Raw genomic sequence first — 17,579 nt, 5'->3', positions numbered from 1 at the left:
AAGTTGCAGGCTACAAAATAAACCCACATAAATCATTGGCATTTCTGTATATTACTAACAAAGCCCAACAGCAAGAGATAGAAAGAGAAATTCCATTTAAACTCACTATAGACATTATAAAATATTTAGGAACCTACCAACTGAAACAAATCCAGGAATTATATGAACACAATCACATAACACTTTTTCACACAAATAAAGTCAGATCTAAATAATTGGAAAAGCATCAGTTGCTCATGGGTAGGCCAAGCTAATACAATAAAAATGACAATTCAACTACCAAAAAATTATTTTATAGAGTTAGAAAAAAATAATAACAAGATTTATTTGGAATAACAAAAGATCCAGAATATCAAGGGAACTAATGAAAAGAAATGCAGGGGAAGGTGGCCTAACAATTCCAGATCTTAAATTGTATTATAAAGCAACAATCACCAAACTACTTGATACTGGCTAAGAAATAGAGTGGTGGATTAGTGGAATAGGTTAGGTATGCAACTCACAATAGTCAATGACTATAGTAATCTCCTATTTGATAAACACAAAGACCCAAGCTTCTGTGATAAGAACTCACAATTTGACAAAAACTGCTGAGAAAATTGGAAAAGAGTATGGCAGAAAGTAGGCATAGACCAAAATCTCACACCACATAACAAAATAAAGTCAAAATGGGTTCATGATTTAGATATAAAGGCTGATACTACAAGCAAATTTGGAGAGCAAGGAATAGTTTACCTATCAGACCTATAGAGAACAGAAGAATTCATGACCAAACAGGAGATAGAGAACATTATGAAAAGCAAAATGGATAATTTTGATTACATTAAATTGAAAAGTTTTTGCACAAACAAAGCCAATGCAACTAAGATTAGAAGGAAGTTGGAAAATTGGGAAAGAACTTTTACAATGAGTTTCTCTGATAAGGGCCTCATTTCTAAAATATATAGAGAATCAAGTCGAATTTATAAGAATACAAGCCATTCCCCAATTGATAAGTGGTCAAAGGATATGAACAGGCAGTTCTCAGATGAAGAAATTAAAGCCATCTATAGTCATATGAAAAAATGCTCTAAATCACTATTGATTAGAGAAATGCAAATCAAAACAACTCTGAGGTACCACATCACACCTATCAGATTGGCCAACATGACAAAACAGGAAAATGATAAATGTTGGAGGAGATGTGGGAAAATTGGAACACTGATGTATTGCTGGTAGAGGTGTGAAATGATGTGCTATTGTGCTATAAGAAATGATGAACAGGCTGACTTCACAAAAATCTGGAAAGACTTGTATGGTCTGATGCTGAGTGAAATGAGCAGAACCAAAAGAACGTTGTACACAATAACAGCCATGTTGTATGATGACTAACTTTGATAGACTTAACCCTTCCCAGCAATGTAAGAATCTAAGACATCTCCAGAGGCCTCGAGATGGAAAATGCTATCCACACCCAAAGAAAGAACTATGGAAATTGAATTGCTATTTTTTTCTCTTCTATTGAGTTTTGTTTCCTCTTTCTGGATGGTTCCTCCTATTGGTTTTAATTTTTGCTTACAACATCACTAATGTGAAAATATGTTTAATAGGAATGTAAATGTATAGCCTATATCAGATTGTGTGCCGTCTTGAGGAGGGTGGTGGGGAGGAAGGGGTAGAAAAAATTTTAAACTCAAAAGCATATGGAAGTGATTATTGATAAATTAAAGTAAATTAATTTTTAAAAAAAGAAAGTATAGTTGAATGAATTAAGTAACATTACTTCCTTAACATTTCAAACCATTGCTCTAGTACTGTCATCTTGATCCAAGAAGAGTAAGTTTCATCCCTCTTCTATGTGTCTAAAGTTCCAGCAGACACATTTTTAGAACGAAAAAGGAAAGCATTAAATGCACTGAAAGTCAGCTTTCTCTTAAATGTTTAATATTGGAAACATGGAGGCGGAGTCTGATGAAGGATGGATTGAATACCACAAATCCATCAACCTTAGTAGAGGGGGGAAAACAACCCAACAATCCAGAGCACACATCGTATAGCTGGTAGGTCAGCACCATCGGCTCTATATGTGAAGGACAGCATATAGCTTTTGAATATGTTGACCTACCATGTTAACTTACCCAATGCAGAATCGTGTGGATCTGCTGAGGATTTATGGTATCTATTATTGAGCTGTAGATCAGCTCAGATATTACATGTCAGTATAAACACCTTTTCACACTCTTTGTCATATAACTTGTCATTTTTAATCTCTTACATTCATGTTAAACATCTCCTTACCATCAAACAGTAAATATAACATGGACTATATTTTCTACATGACTGAAAAGAGTGATTGAAAAACCAATTGATTGAAAAAAACTTTGATTTATCTCACCTAAGGTTTCCCAGTAATGTGTTGTGATTTATGTCCTAGAACAGATTTTCTGATTATTTCCCTGTGGTCTAAGCTAACCATTTCAGGCATCCACGTTTCAACAAAACTGTTATCTACTACAGCAAGCACAATAGTGACATCTTGTGCTGATCAATACATGAATTAACTACAATCCTGCAACTTCTCAGCAAAGATTTAATTCTAAAGCTTTATGGCTTTATGGAGCAATATGGTTTGTGTAATATAATTCACATACCACAGTTAAAATTTAAAATTCCAAAGGCAGCTGGGGAGGTAGAATTGCATGCTAAAGATATTTCTATATCCTTGGAGTCAAGAAGACTTGAGTTCAGGTCTAGCCTCTGGCCCATAACTTTGGGACCATGATCCAAATATGTAATTTCTTAGTGCACCAAGCAAATTCTTAAGATTGAGAATTGCAGACTACTTGCATTGATGGAATGAATTTTCCTCACCAGAGTTCTCTATACCAGTGAAGTCAAACTCAAATAGAAAGGGATCCCTGCATGGCATTTTGATTTATATAACCACAAATTAACATATTTATATTCTATCATATTTTAATTTATTTTATTAAACATTTCCCAATTACATTTTAATCTGATTGGGGCTACACTTAGAATATTATAGACATTGAGGACAGTGTGTTTGACAACACTGAGTATACAGCATGAAATCAAACGTCTAGTCAATAAAATGGGAGGAGGATAGGAGTGAAGGATTGCTTTCAGGTTTATCCTTTCCCATTTTTTTTCATTGTTGGTTGAATGGATCTACAGTTTCATTGGCGTATACTCCTCCAACCCACATAGAACATAATTTTCTCGTACCTCCTTAGCCTATGAAATTTGAATGTATGTCTTGCTATAAACTCTCTTTAGAATATTCTTCTCTGGTTCCTTTAATATCTTGGGGACATCAATGTAGCACTGAGGATATCCACAAGTCTTTTCCTCTGTGAGTCTCAGTTTTGTCATCTACTAAATGAAGGGATTGGATTAGATGGCCATTGAGGTCCCTTCCAGATGTAGATGTGGGATCTTGTGACTGATGGATAGCCTGGATTTAGAGGTAGAAGGGACCTTCTCAGCCAAATAACATAGATTTATTAAGTACCAACTATATATATATTGGGTACTGTGCAAGGAAGGAAGGAGCAGTCTCTGTGCTAGGCACTTTACAAATATTATACCATTTGATCCTTGCAACCCTGGAGGTTGGTGCTATTATTATCCTCATCTTATAGATGAGGAAACTGAGGCAAAAAAAGGTTAAGTGACTTTCCCAGGGTCACACAGCTAGTAAATGTCTGAGGCCTATTTTGAATTCATATCTTTGTGACTCCAGGCCCAGAGCTCTATCCACTGCACCACCTTGCTGCCATAGTGCAAGGAGTACAAATATAATCAATGAAACCATCCCTCTTCACAAGATGCTTACATTCTAAGTACAGACAAGAAAATGTGTATATTGTATGTGCGCACACATTTACTTGTAAGTGTATATACATACATATATACATATTCATACACATATATATATAATATATACAAATATACATAGTTTAATACAAGGTAATTTGGAAGAGAGGGCACTAACAATTTGAGGAATAAAGAAAAGTTTCACATCTTAAAAGAAGAGAGATCACTTATGAGGCAGAGTTGAGGAAGGAGTACATTTCAAGCATAGAGAACAGCCAGTGCAAAATCATAGAGAAGGGAGATGGAAGACTGTGTGCGAGGAACAAGATGGTAGAAGAAGAGGTAATATTCAACAAGACTGGAAAGAAGCTGAGACCAGCTTGTGTAAGGCTTTAAAAGCTAAAGAGAGAGCTAACGTTTTCTTGAAGAAGCAATAGGAAGCTTTGACTAAGTAGGAGCATTGTATAGATAATCTGGTCCTCATTTGATGTGTAATGGAGGCTATCCCATGGTTGTTGTTGTTGTTCAGTCGTTTTCAGTCATGTACAACTCTTCATGACCCCATTTGGGGTTTTCTTGGCAAAGATACCGGAGTGGTTTGCCATTGCCTTCTCCAATTCATTTTACAGATGAGAAAATGAAGTTAATTGGGGTTAAATGACTTGCCCAGGGTCACACAGCTAGTAAGTGCCTGAGGCCAAATTTGAACCTATGAAGATGAGTCTTCCTGACTCCAGGCCTGGCATTCTATCCACTGTGCCACCTAGTTGCCCTTGGGGTACACATTAAACTGAGCTGAGCTCTAGTGGCCACTTTCCATGGAGCAAGTGTGTTCTGACCCAGCATATAAGAACTTGGTTTTTTTGGGCTGATGAAACTGAGCCAGGAAGAGCTCCTGATTAAATAGACCTTAAAGAGAGTTATTCTACCCTGTGGAGCTCTCTTGCCTCTCATTTGTCTCTTTCCAGAAAAGGACCTGTGATTTGATTGATCCCAATGTGGAAACTCCTCCTACCTCCAACCAGGACGGCAACTCATTTGTAACCTTTAGTCTCAGAGAATTGCTCAGGACACTGAGAATTTAAGGAATTTGCTTAGTATGTATCAGTATTGTATTGCCAGTATGTATCAGAAGCAAGATTTAAACTAGGTCTTTCTGACTCTAAGGCCAGTTTTCTATCCACTATAACATGATATCTTGTGCAAAGTATATTTATAGAAATCTATACATGTAGAAATATGACTTAGTTACCCATCCAGTGAGAGGTAGAATTGTAAAGTCTAATTCTTAGATCCTTTCTAACGCTAACATTTTATGATTCTGTGTGTATATATATATATATATACACACACACACATATATGTATACACATTATAATATATAAGTACATATATTATAATATTCAAAATTGAAAGCAAGTCATCTTCTCTTGAATTGATATATTTTTCCATATTAGGGTAAGTAAAAAAAACTAGCTAGGACCAAGGATAATGCTGTGGAATCTTGAGTTCCCTTTAACAACATGAAGGGGCAAAAGAGAATAGAAATAGGAGAATGACCCTGAGTCTGAATCCTTATTCATTCTTACGGAGTATCAATGCCGATCCCACCACCAAAATGACTCTATAATCTCGGAGCATTCTTGAACATGTATCCTTATTATATATCAGGTGGATAGCTTAACTATTATCAAAACCATTTCTTGATTACATAGAATATAATCAGATGTAAAAAAAATAGCTTTCACCAACATTTCCTCAATCTATATTCCAAGTCTTGAGCCCAAATGATCAAATGACTTTTCATTGTCTCAATTTTAACAATATTTCAATTAACCTGTGATCTCATGGATATAGGTACTCCTGGCACTCCATAGGTACTCCTGATACTCATGGCAATCCATCCAAACATTCTCATCCTGTATAACTTGTCCATGTTTTTCCATAAATCCTTCATAGGGATTCCATTCAGCATAATGGGGGATTTCCTTTATATCTCTTGACATTTCAAGGATATCATGAAGTATACAGTCTATCAGTGATCCTTAACCCTCACTACATAAACTGTTTACCTACTCTCCCAGACATAGACAGTCTGAGAACATGCTTGCATGCTTTATCCATGTAGCTGCTCAGTGGCAATATATGATAGCCCACTAATGCCTACTACATGAATCTCTATTGTACTTTGGGTGGCCTTCAATTTGAACTCTTCAGAGACTGTGGTATTCAATAACTTGCAACTATACATCATCACTGGAAAAATATCCTTTTTGAAAAATGAGTCTTTGTTTTAGGCATAAGACTCTAGTCTCATTAAAAGAACTTCACTATTTCACAAAAGCCATCCTACTTACATTCTGCCTCCTGTTCATTGTCTACCCACAGACTATTGAAGATGGATGAGCTTTATGGATTATCCTTCTAATTACATATGATACTTACTAGGCAGTTTTCATCCACATGGTTTTTCCTATATGGCTGATTAAGTCAAACTCTCTCAAGCAATTATCAGTCTTATTTAGGAGATTTTATAGTGTTGCAGGATTTGAGATAATGAGCATAGTCATTTATAAATAGGGGCAACTAGAGGACATCATAGCTATAGAAAATTCCGATTACATTTGGATTCTGTATTAGACGTCCTTTTTTCTGTGGCAAACAGTTTCTTCCTATTTCATATGTCACTTAATATTATTAATCAAAGGTTATCAAATGTAGTTATATCTTTTAAAAATCTTGTATATTTTTACATAGCCATGAAAGACACGTTTCTGGTGTAGAACCTGTCAGGCAGAAGTTGTACAGATTTTTTAATAGTCAACAGACAAATAATAATCATGCTGTAATCTTACATTATCTACATGTTTTTGCCAATCATGTGACTGAAAAGATGTGACCTGCTGTAGAGTGCCATTTGTGGAACACAGCCTGTTTCTTTCTCTAACCTTTATCACCATTCATCTGTAGATTACACTCATAAAGATTCTAAGAGATGGGAAACTAGGCAGATGGGTCAATATACACCGATATTCTCTCTGTCTGCTTTTGGAAAGGGTAATATTATAGTCTGTGAGGTTCTATCTCAAAAACGACATTTTCTTCCATTTTATAAGTAACTGGAAATTTCAAGATGGATCAATAGGGTAACAACTTATGAATCCTAAAAATGTGCCGTTTTCCTATTCCTTTAGGTTCTGAAATTTTTTTCCTATTACTCTGAAAATTTTTGCCTAAGCATAATTTTGCACATCAGACGTAACTGTGAATTGGTATCATAATCCTTAAATTTTTCCATACACAACACACATAATTAGTAGAGTTGAAGGATTCTGCTAATATCAGAATTAAGTGCCTTGAGCAAATATACCATTGTAATTTTGCAACAATTTGAAAATATCCATTTAAATGTTAAATGAAGAGGAACTAATCCATAACAATACATAGCATAGTCTCTTGGGTAAAGACACTGGGAAAGATGGCGCTAATCTGTCATTAACATGCAAATAGAGACACAGCAGGAAACAAACATAGTGTTGACTTCACTATGACTTTTCAGAAAGGACCCTTCACCAGAATTGTTAAGAGAATTACATACATAGCAAATATGTGCAGATAAGACTGATAGACAAAGTAACTAGAGAAGCTATAGCACAATACTAACTTCTGACTCTTCAAAATTTCTCTACAGCCACCTCAAAATAATAATAGCTAGCATTCACATAGTGTTTTAAGGTTTGCAAAATGATTTACAAATGTCATCTCATTTTAGTTTTACAATAACCCCAGTAACTAGAGAAGCTATAGCACAATACTAACTTCTGACTCTTCAAAATTTCTCTACAGCCACCTCAAAATAATAATAGCTAGCATTCACATAGTGTTTTAAGGTTTGCAAAATGATTTACAAATGTCATCTCATTTTAGTTTTACAATAACCCCAGAAGGTAGGTGCTATTCTTAGTTCCATTTTACAGGTGAGGAAACTAAGGCGTAAGAGAGAGGTTAAGTGACTGACTTGCTCAGGGTCATAGAGCTAATAAGTGTTTGAGGCCAGATTTGAACTCAGGCCTTAATGACTTCAAGTCCAATGCACCACATACTGCCTCTAATCAATGTTCCATCTCAACTCAACAGTGTTATTATATGTGTTATATGTAGTGCCTTCCCCCCTAAAAGCAGGTTTTCTAATATTCTAATGAAGAGAGGAGAAACGAAAAATGTAGCCAAAAAAAATCAAGCATTTTGAAAATTTTGAAATAGTTTACTCTGAGAAGTAGGATGTCAATAGAGCATAAAGCAGTGGTCTTGCAGTCAAGAAGACGACAAATCCTTCCTCTGACACATACTAGCTGTGTGACCTCAGGCAAATCACAAACTTTCCATTTGATTGCCAAGGATCTGAGACTAGAAATGACAGATGAGTCTCTGCTGTGCCTCAGAAAAGAGAGTTTTCACACCAAGGAGTTCCCCACAGTGATGCAATCACAGGGATAGAATGGAGGAAGGAGGAGAAGGAGAAGGGGAAGGAAGAAGAGTAGGGGGAGGGGGAGGAGGAGGAGGAGGAGAAGAAGAAGAAGAAGAAGAAGAAGAAGAAGATGAAGATGAAGATGAAGATGATGATGATGATGATGATGATGATGATGATGATGATGGAGGAGGAAGAGGAAAAGAAAAAGAAGGAAGAGGAGGGGGAGGAGGAGAAATCTTTGCCTCGCAAGGCAAGAACATTAGAAAACTACAAATGGTTAATTACACAATAATAGGTAAATATTTAGCCAAACTAACTTTCACATAGTACATATGTTCTTGTCATTAAACTGAAATTAATTTCTGGTTTTGGTCTGTTTGCTATGTAAATGGGTCGATGGCAGGGGGCACCTTGTAACAAGGTCAAGGGAAGAGGAATATATATGGATGAGCCATGAATTCCAGCTCAATTGATGCTCAATTTTATTCTCAAAGTCAAAATACGAAATGCTGTAACAGATGGCAGACTTTCATTAAATTGCATATAGGCATCAATTTTTTTCAGTACATCTACTGCCTCTACTGCCTAAAAATGTGTCAATTAGGGGCAGCTAAGTGGTGAAGTAGATACAGCACCCACCCTGAAGTCAGGAGGACCTGAGTTCAAATCCAATCTCAGACCAAACACTTGACACTTACTAGCTGTGTGACCCTGAGCAAGTCACTTAATCCCAATTGCCTAGGAAAAGAAAAAAAGAAAAAAATGTGTCAATTATAACCACCTGTGCTCTGAATTCTCACAGCACTTGTTTATAATGTTTTGACACGCATCATATTCTACCTACATTAATTAAACATCTTCAGACTTTTTTAACCTTTTTATGATGTATTATGGATAAAGTCATAACAATGGAATCACCAAGTGGAAGGAGGTAAGGTCAATTTTATGATTTCAGCTGCATCTTGCCTTATTGCTCTTCAAAATACCTGTGCCAGTCCAAATAATTGTGTAGTAGAGTGTTTGCTAAACTATACTTTCTTTGGTTACAAAACAATGCTAACAGCCTCACACCCAGAAAAAACACACATCTGTTAGGTCTCTCAACCGCCAGGTCGCAAATGACATCAGCAGTTAATGTGGCCTCATAGTACACAGATAGATCTCCAGGAACAGAAGAAAAAAGAATGAGAGGGGTACTAAAATCATGTTCCCTTCCAGGATAAAGTATGGCAGCCTGGTATAACCCTTAGGCTAAAAACAAATTTATATAATCACAGATATATATAATTCATATAATTACAGGTATCTTTAAATGAAAGTACTTGTATTTATAATACAGTTCTGGGCACTATAAGGGACTTAAAAGGAATGGAAACTGGTTTCTCCCCTCTTGGTATTTATAGCATTTTTTTTCTGGATAAAATATCAAGACCCTTTATGTAAATCATATTTTCCCAGTGACTTGCAATACAAAATTGAATATATACTCTCAGGAGAAATTATGGCACCTGGATACAATAAAAGTATATTTGAGAAAACAATAAGCCTTTTAAATAATGTTGTTTATTAAAACAGGGAGAGACAGAAAGATCTTTATCTAAAAAAAACATTACCAATGATCCTCAGGGCTTGCCTAATACTCAAAATAGTCATTATATTTTAAGTGGCTAATGACTGTATAAAACTGAATAGATTGAGCTAGTGTTGACAGTTCTGTTCTCTCCTGATGGCTTGTTCACTTTAACTGATGGCTGGTGTACTTATTAAGCATGGTTAACATATCAAAACAAGGTTTGTCGGGATCTGTCAAAGAACCGATTACTGACTTCCATTAGTCTGCTTGTGAGGGGACTTGTATATAACCTCATTTATAGATGAAAATATGATGCAATATGAGACATTTGAGAATAAAATAGAATCTATTTCAAAGAAGAGGGAGCAAATGTACTTGGGTACCTACCTACCTTTCACTGAAACATCTTGATATCAAATTTGGTTCTAAGTTTTCTGGGAACTCAGGCAAGGAAGAAAACACATTAGATTTATGCCATTTTCACTTTCTGACAGCAGAAAGACAAAACGTTCCATTCCCTAGAACTACAACCAAGCTAGAATTTGTCTTGTGGTACTTTATATAAATGATATTGAATGACAAAGTGAGTAATACCTTCAACTATGGTTTTATCAAAGATATGGAAATACTTCCTACCTCAAGTTTTCATGCTGACCCCCGACAAAAGTAGGAGATATGACATTAAATCAAACCTTCCTCCTTTCCACAACCTCTATGAGCCAGTAACACTGACCTCCTTGATACTCCTCACACAAGATACTCTATCTCCTACTCCTCATGCTTGGAATGCTCTCCTTCCTTCTCTTTGGCTTTCCTGGCTTCCTTCAAGTCTCACCTAAAATCTCACATTGTACAAAAAACCTTTCCCAATTCCCCTTAATGCTAATGTCTCTCCACTAACATAATCTCCTGTTTTTCCTGTATATAACTTGTTTATATGTTGTCTCTTCCATTAGAAAATTAGAGCAGGGAATGAGGTTTTGGTCTGTTGGAATTTCTTGGGAGGGGAGGGGGGACTCTCTTTATATTTCCAGGGCTTTGCACAATGCCTAACACACAAATGGGGCTTAATAGATGCTTGTTGATTTGATTTTACTAAATCCTAAATCAGGCAAGGCATCTCTGGGAGAAGTCTTAACCAGCTGTTGGGAGAATCAAGACTCAGTGAGCAATGTCAAGAACAAAATGGTGCTCACAAGATGACAGTACAGAACTTCCAAATTCTACATTTCAGGGTGATGTTTCTTAGAATAAATTTGTGGTATAATTCATTAATTCCTTAAATCTAGAATTCATTACAGTGAGTTTCAATTAAGCAAGAAATACTAAAATTGTACTTCAGATTTACTCATCAATTTTCTCTCATAGAGTTCTACATTAATCTTTATGCTATCCCTGCTAGGTGATGGAATAATCTTCCTTCATTTTATGGGGAGAGTATCTAAAATTTGGTTTTGTTTTTATTAGATCTGTGATTTCACTGTGGTAGAGAACCACCCTCTCTAAGGAAATGTACTCTACCAATCGAGATCAGCAATTGCTCTGTAACCTATAGTCTTAGGGAATAACAGGTGACTGGATTCAAGTCAAGTCAGCAAGCACTTATTTAGTTTCTACTATATGCCAAGCACTCTGCTAAATACTTGGGACACAAAAAAGGGAAAATAGTCTCTGTTCTCAATGTGTCTGAGGTGAGACTCAAATGTAGTTCTTCCTGACTCCAAGGTCAACACTAAGCAGCAAACTAGACACATAACCAGAAATGTAAGAATTTAAAATACAGACTGAGAATTCACTTACTTACTTTGGTAGGTCTCCTTCAACATCATCAAAGCATTTAAATTTTGTTTTCTATAAAAGAAAATGTTCATATGAGAGCACTAGATTAGATGGAAGACTTCTGGCAATGAATGAAAGAATATACATGTGTGTGTGTGTGTGTGTGAGCATGCACATGTGTGTATGTATGTGTATATGTACATATATATACACATACATACATATACTTAAAAGTTTAAAGAAATGAATTTTCATTTTTGGTCTCCTCTAGCCATTTCTCCAGTCATTTGTGCATCAAGAAAATACAAAATGATCACATTTCTAGGCACTTTAGGTGGATTCAAAGCAATCAAGGCCCTCAGGAACTTAACAATAGGATTTAGATGAGAAATATAAATGTGAAGCATTTAAATAATACAAAACAGCAAATGAGTGTCTCCTCCTCTGAACTCATATTACTTCTTATCTGCATCTCCTGATTGGTACTTAATCATCTACTGCCAAGTGACATCTCTTTTATGGATCATATTACAATTTAGCTCTTGAATTGTAATTAACATGTCACGTGAATGTGTCTTTCCAACTAGTTGTTAGCTCTATGAAAGCAGAGTCCCTTTCTTATACTACTTTTCAGCCTTCCAAGGTCCCTTATAGTTTCAAAATCTCTGATTTTATGGCAGCACCTAGAAAGTGCTATGCCCTCAATAGGCACCCAATAAATATTTGTTAAATAATGTGTCAGAATGGGAAGTATTATGAATGAGGGTTATAGGAGTTTAGAAAAGAAAGACTTAAGTGTGGGTTCAGATGGTCATGGGAGCCTTTAGGGAGAATTTAAATTGGGCTTTAAAGGGTAGGAAAGATTTGGATTGATAGAATAGATCACAGAAGGCATTACATTTAGGGCTGATAATGTATAAAAAGATAGATGTTTAAGAGACAGTGAGTTTTTTAAATTGTTTGGGTATCCTCACCTTATTTTTCTACCATTGCTGCTGTGCTCAGTTTGATTATTTTGCTTCTGTCTATAGTGTTTTTGCTGGAAAAAAAATTAGTTAAGAATTGTACACTCCATTATTGAGATCCCTAACAATACCTTAAATTAACATAGACTTTCTCTCCATCATCATCACCATCATGTAAAAACTGGCAAATCATCATCATTAAGCTTCTACAATTCCATGATACTGTGAGAGAAATATATATATATGAAAAGCAAGTTAAATAGATCTAATCCTAAATGTGCAAAATGCAATTTCTGAAAAAACTTATTTTAGGATCACAGAGCTAGAACTGGAAGGGACCTCAAAGGTCATCTGGTCCCATGGCTTCTTTTTTTACAGATAAGTAACAAAGTCTCAAGAAGTTAAGTGACTACCCCATGATCACAAGAGTAGTGAGCATCAGAGATTGGATTTAAACCCATGTCTTCCTGGTCCTAGGCATAACAGCCACTCCACCCTCCTGCTCAAATGTCACTGCCAGGAGCAAATAGCTAAATAATCCTCATAGAAACTACTGTTCTAAGATCTACAATTACAGGCCTTGATATGGCATCCAATACAGGCAGTATGAAAGCCTTCCCTGAATATCCCACAATGAAGAGATATTTCCCCTCTCTGAAGTCCTATTGCATTTTGAAGAAGGGCCCTAAGAGTAGCACTTTATGGTTCTCTAATTGTTTATACTACTCTTGTTTCTGCAACTGGACTTGCACAATCCTTGATGGCAGGAGCCATATCTTACACATTCCTACAGCCCTTAACATTGCTGGACAAATAGCTTGTGATCAATAAATATTTATTGAGTAGCTGGTTGAAGTATGCTGTGGTGAATGATGAATTCTACTGGATAGGAAATTTTATGATTCTCTACCCAGTCACTTGACAAGGTGGCCCAACAGGTTCTTCAGTGCCAGGATCTCCTAAATGATAGCCCCCTCTCCTCCCAATGCCCCCAAACAGAAGATTCCTTCCAGGACCACTGCACAAAGTGAAAGATAGAATAAGCGAAGGGGGAGGAGTGGTGACAAAACAGAAATAGTAATAGACAAAGAGGTGGGGGAGGAGAAATTCCTCCATAGCTTGGTCTCTAAATATCTCTGTCTCTATTTCTTCATGCCTTGATCAAGTCGACATGAGACTTACATATTTCAGGCCTATCCTATCTAAATATAGAATCTAAATACAACTGAACTGAAACATAACCATTTTATTATACTTAGCATTCTCCACCTGGACTAACATCATGTTCCAATGCCTCACCTTGGCGCTGGGGTGACCCTGTGATCTTGAAAGCTTTACCAGTGGAATGCAAGCTCTGGCAAGTTATCCCAAGTGGAAAAGCTTTCAAGAATGGACCCCAGCAATGACTGTGGGTCTTCTATCTGAGTTCCAGACCAGCTCAGTTCAAAACACGAACTTCACCAAGTTGGCTGAAGTGTGATGAATTGTTCCCACATAATTGTCTGAAAATATTATATTAAATCAGTGAGAAGCTGCTATTTGCCTCAGAAGAGGAAATACCAACACCAACAAAATCTCAGATTCTTGATGTATGAAGTATGCTATGCCTAAAATCAGATCGTCTAATCCATTGCTTACAAATTTATGCAAACAGAGTGGTATACAAACCATGCAATGAAGTCACCAGTGTATCAAAAACTCCTAAGGGCAAAGACTGACTCTTATCTACATTTTCTATCTTCCTCAGTGCTCTACACACATCATCATTATCATTATTATTAATAACAGCTGAAATTTATATTTATATAAAGTTTTAAAACTTGCAAGTCATTTACATACATTATTTCATTTAATCCTTAGAATAACCCTGTGAGGTAGATGATATTATTGCCTCCATTTTGCAAATAAAGAAACTGAGATTCAGTAAGGATAAGGGCTTTGTCCAAATTTCTGAGACAGGATAGTTGGTCCATGTTTTCCTGACTCCAAGTCCAGGATAATTTGTTGAATTAAGTTGAACTGAAATTGAACATGTATACTAAATATAAATTGAACATGTATTGCATTTTTAGGAGGATAAAATCCTGTAGCCTTATGATGGAAAGTAAAAAGTAATTCCTGTTGGTCTTAAGATTCTATGACTGCTTGTTATTAGGACAAAAACAGATCTTAAAATATTACTCTATAGACATGTATTGCTATGTCTTGAGCTCTTGCCTTTTCAACAGAGACTATTAAAGTTGGTACAGAGGGAAAAGCACAGGATTTAGAGTTGGAGGACCCAGGTTTAGATTCTGACTCTGTCATTCCTACCTTGGTATATATGGTAGCTTGCCATTCAATATATATATTGCTTTACCTCAATTTTCTCATCTACAATATAAGGCAATTGGACTAGATTACATCCACAGTTCCTTCTGTCTCTAAATCTATGAACCTATGACCATATAAAAGGCCACACATTATATTTTAAGCTTACCTCAAGGCTTATAGGCTTATATGCTGTTAGAGCTGGAAGGGATTTTAGAAATCAACCACCCTAACCACCCTTATTTTAAAGTGCAGGAAACTGAGAGATTAAATAACTTGTTCAAGACTGAGTTATCAGATCTTGATCCTATTTATTCTTTTGTGACCACACTAAAAAAAAATCACCTGGTGAATCAGACTCCAGGAACACTGGCATTATCCCACATTGTGATCTCATTCGAGCCAGCCTGTTGCCTGATTAATGACTTGTGATATCATAGGATGAAAGGATGCATACTTAAGCAGCCAGAAGAATAATACTAGGCAATGTCAGAGTCACTGCAAAACAATAAAAAATTAAAATTAAACACAAGAAGCCATGACATCAGTGCCTTTATAGAAATATGATGCTATCAACCACAAAATTACAAAATGCATTAGAATTATGAACCTGAAATACAGAAGTGGTATGATGTGTCTGCAGTAACCTGAAGAGAAAGGTCTTTCATTTAACATTTATTAGGTACCTGTTGTGTACATAGCATTAGAGCAGATGGGGAGAAATACCAGAGGAAAAAGCATGGTATTTCTGCTCTCAAGGTGCTTCCAATCTAGTTGGGGATGGAAATATGAAATAAAGTTAAAGAATAAATTATGTTGTTGTCTAACTGCTTTTCAGTCATGTCTGACTCTTCACAACCCCATTTGGGGTTTTCTTGGCAAAGATACTAGTGTGGTTTGCCACTTCCTTCTGCAGTCCATTTTACAGATGGGGAACAGAGGTGAACAGAGATAAGTGACTTCCCCAGGGTCTCACAGCTATTAAGTATCTGATGCCAAATTTGATCTCATAAAGATGAGTCTTCCTGAATCCAAGCTCAGCACTCTATCCACTGCACCTCCTAGCTGTCCCTTACAGAATGAATAAATAAATGAATAAATAATAAAGCAGCATGTAGACCAGTAGAAAATAACAGAACATAACCAGTCACTAAATTGCTGGCAGCTAGGTGGTACAGTAGATAGATTGAGTGCTGGGTCTAAAGTCAGGAAGACCTGAGTTCAAATCTAGCCTCAGACATTGACTAGCGGTATAACCCTAGACAAGTCACCTAATGTCTACGTGCCTTATTTTCCTTAGCTATGAAATGGGGATAATGATTGCACCTAAGACCAAGGATGTCATGACAATTAAATCAGATAATAATTATAAAGTGCCTGGCACATAGCAAGCATTTCATTTTCTTCGTTTCCTTCAATGAGTTGTTGTTGTTGTTGTTGTTGTTGTTGTTGTTGTTGTTGTTGTTTTGAAGTTTCCATTATATACCCAACCCTGTGCTAGGTGCCTTTTTTTTGTAACTTTTTTCAGTTGTCACTACATCAGGGCCAGATACTGTGGGAGAAACAGTCAGTCAACTAACATTTATTAAGTGGGAGAGCCAAAATGGCAGAGTAAAAAGGTAGTCGCTCTCACCTTCCCCTATCAACATCTGAAAACCCAGAAAATATCACCCTAGAAAAAAAAAACCTGGAACGGCTGAACTAGAAGAAAGACGGGGAACTGCAATGCAGCTGCCTTAGCAAAAATAAGGGAAGCAGCACTACAAAGGGTCCCAGGCGGATAAGCACCCTGCAGTATTCATCTGAAAGGAGCTGAAGAAAACAACCTAGAGTCTTCCTAAAGTCCCAGCCTTGCTGATTCCAACCCAGCTGTCAGAACCCTACAGCCTCCAACTGTCAACCAGGAAGAGATCCTGAAGCCTTAGGTGGTAGAGAAGGCAAACACCAACACCTGGACCTCCCAGTGCCTCAATGAGGGCAGAGGAACAGTGGAAACCAGCTCAGAAAACCATCAGGTGCCTTGGCATTCTACAGCAAAAGAATCTCCCAGTGCCTCAGCAGAACTAAGGGAGGCAGCACTGCAAGGGGCCCTAGGCAGATAAACACCCTGCAGCACCCATCTGAAAGGAGCTGAAGAAAGTTAAAGGAAAGGAAAAGCAGGCAACCTAGAATTGCCTGAAAGTTCCAGCCTTGCTGATTCCAGCCCAACACCAGGTAAGCTGCCAGAACCCTACAGCCTCCAATTGCCAACATAAGAGGCCCCAGCACACAAAGCCAGTGACCAAGACCTAGGCTCCCAACACAGAAGCTTGGGTCAGTGCCTTCTGTTCCCCAGCAGGAGAGCTCAATCTCTTTGAAGGCCAGGGCATAAAGAAACCATGAGTAAAAAAGAAACATACCATAGATTCATATTATGAGAACAGTGAAGATCAAGACAGAAATTCTGAAGAGGACAACATTGTCAACAAATCCACATCTGCAGCATCAAAAGGGAATAAATGGTCTGAAGCCCAAAAAGCCTTCTTAGAAGAGCTCAAGAAGGATTTTAAAAGTCTAATGAGAGAGGTAGAAGAGTCCTTAAAAAATACAATTGGCCAATTGAAAAAAAGTACACTGAAGAAAACAAGTATCCCTTAAAAATACAATTGGCCAATTGAAGAAGGAA

Source organism: Phascolarctos cinereus, unplaced genomic scaffold (genome assembly GCF_003287225.1).
Source record: "Phascolarctos cinereus isolate Bilbo 61053 unplaced genomic scaffold, phaCin_HiC Scaffold_1;HRSCAF=81, whole genome shotgun sequence".
Classification (NCBI taxonomy): Eukaryota; Metazoa; Chordata; class Mammalia; order Diprotodontia; family Phascolarctidae; genus Phascolarctos; species Phascolarctos cinereus.
The sequence above is the reverse complement of the archived record's forward strand: the minus strand, read 5'-3'. Positions refer to the sequence as shown.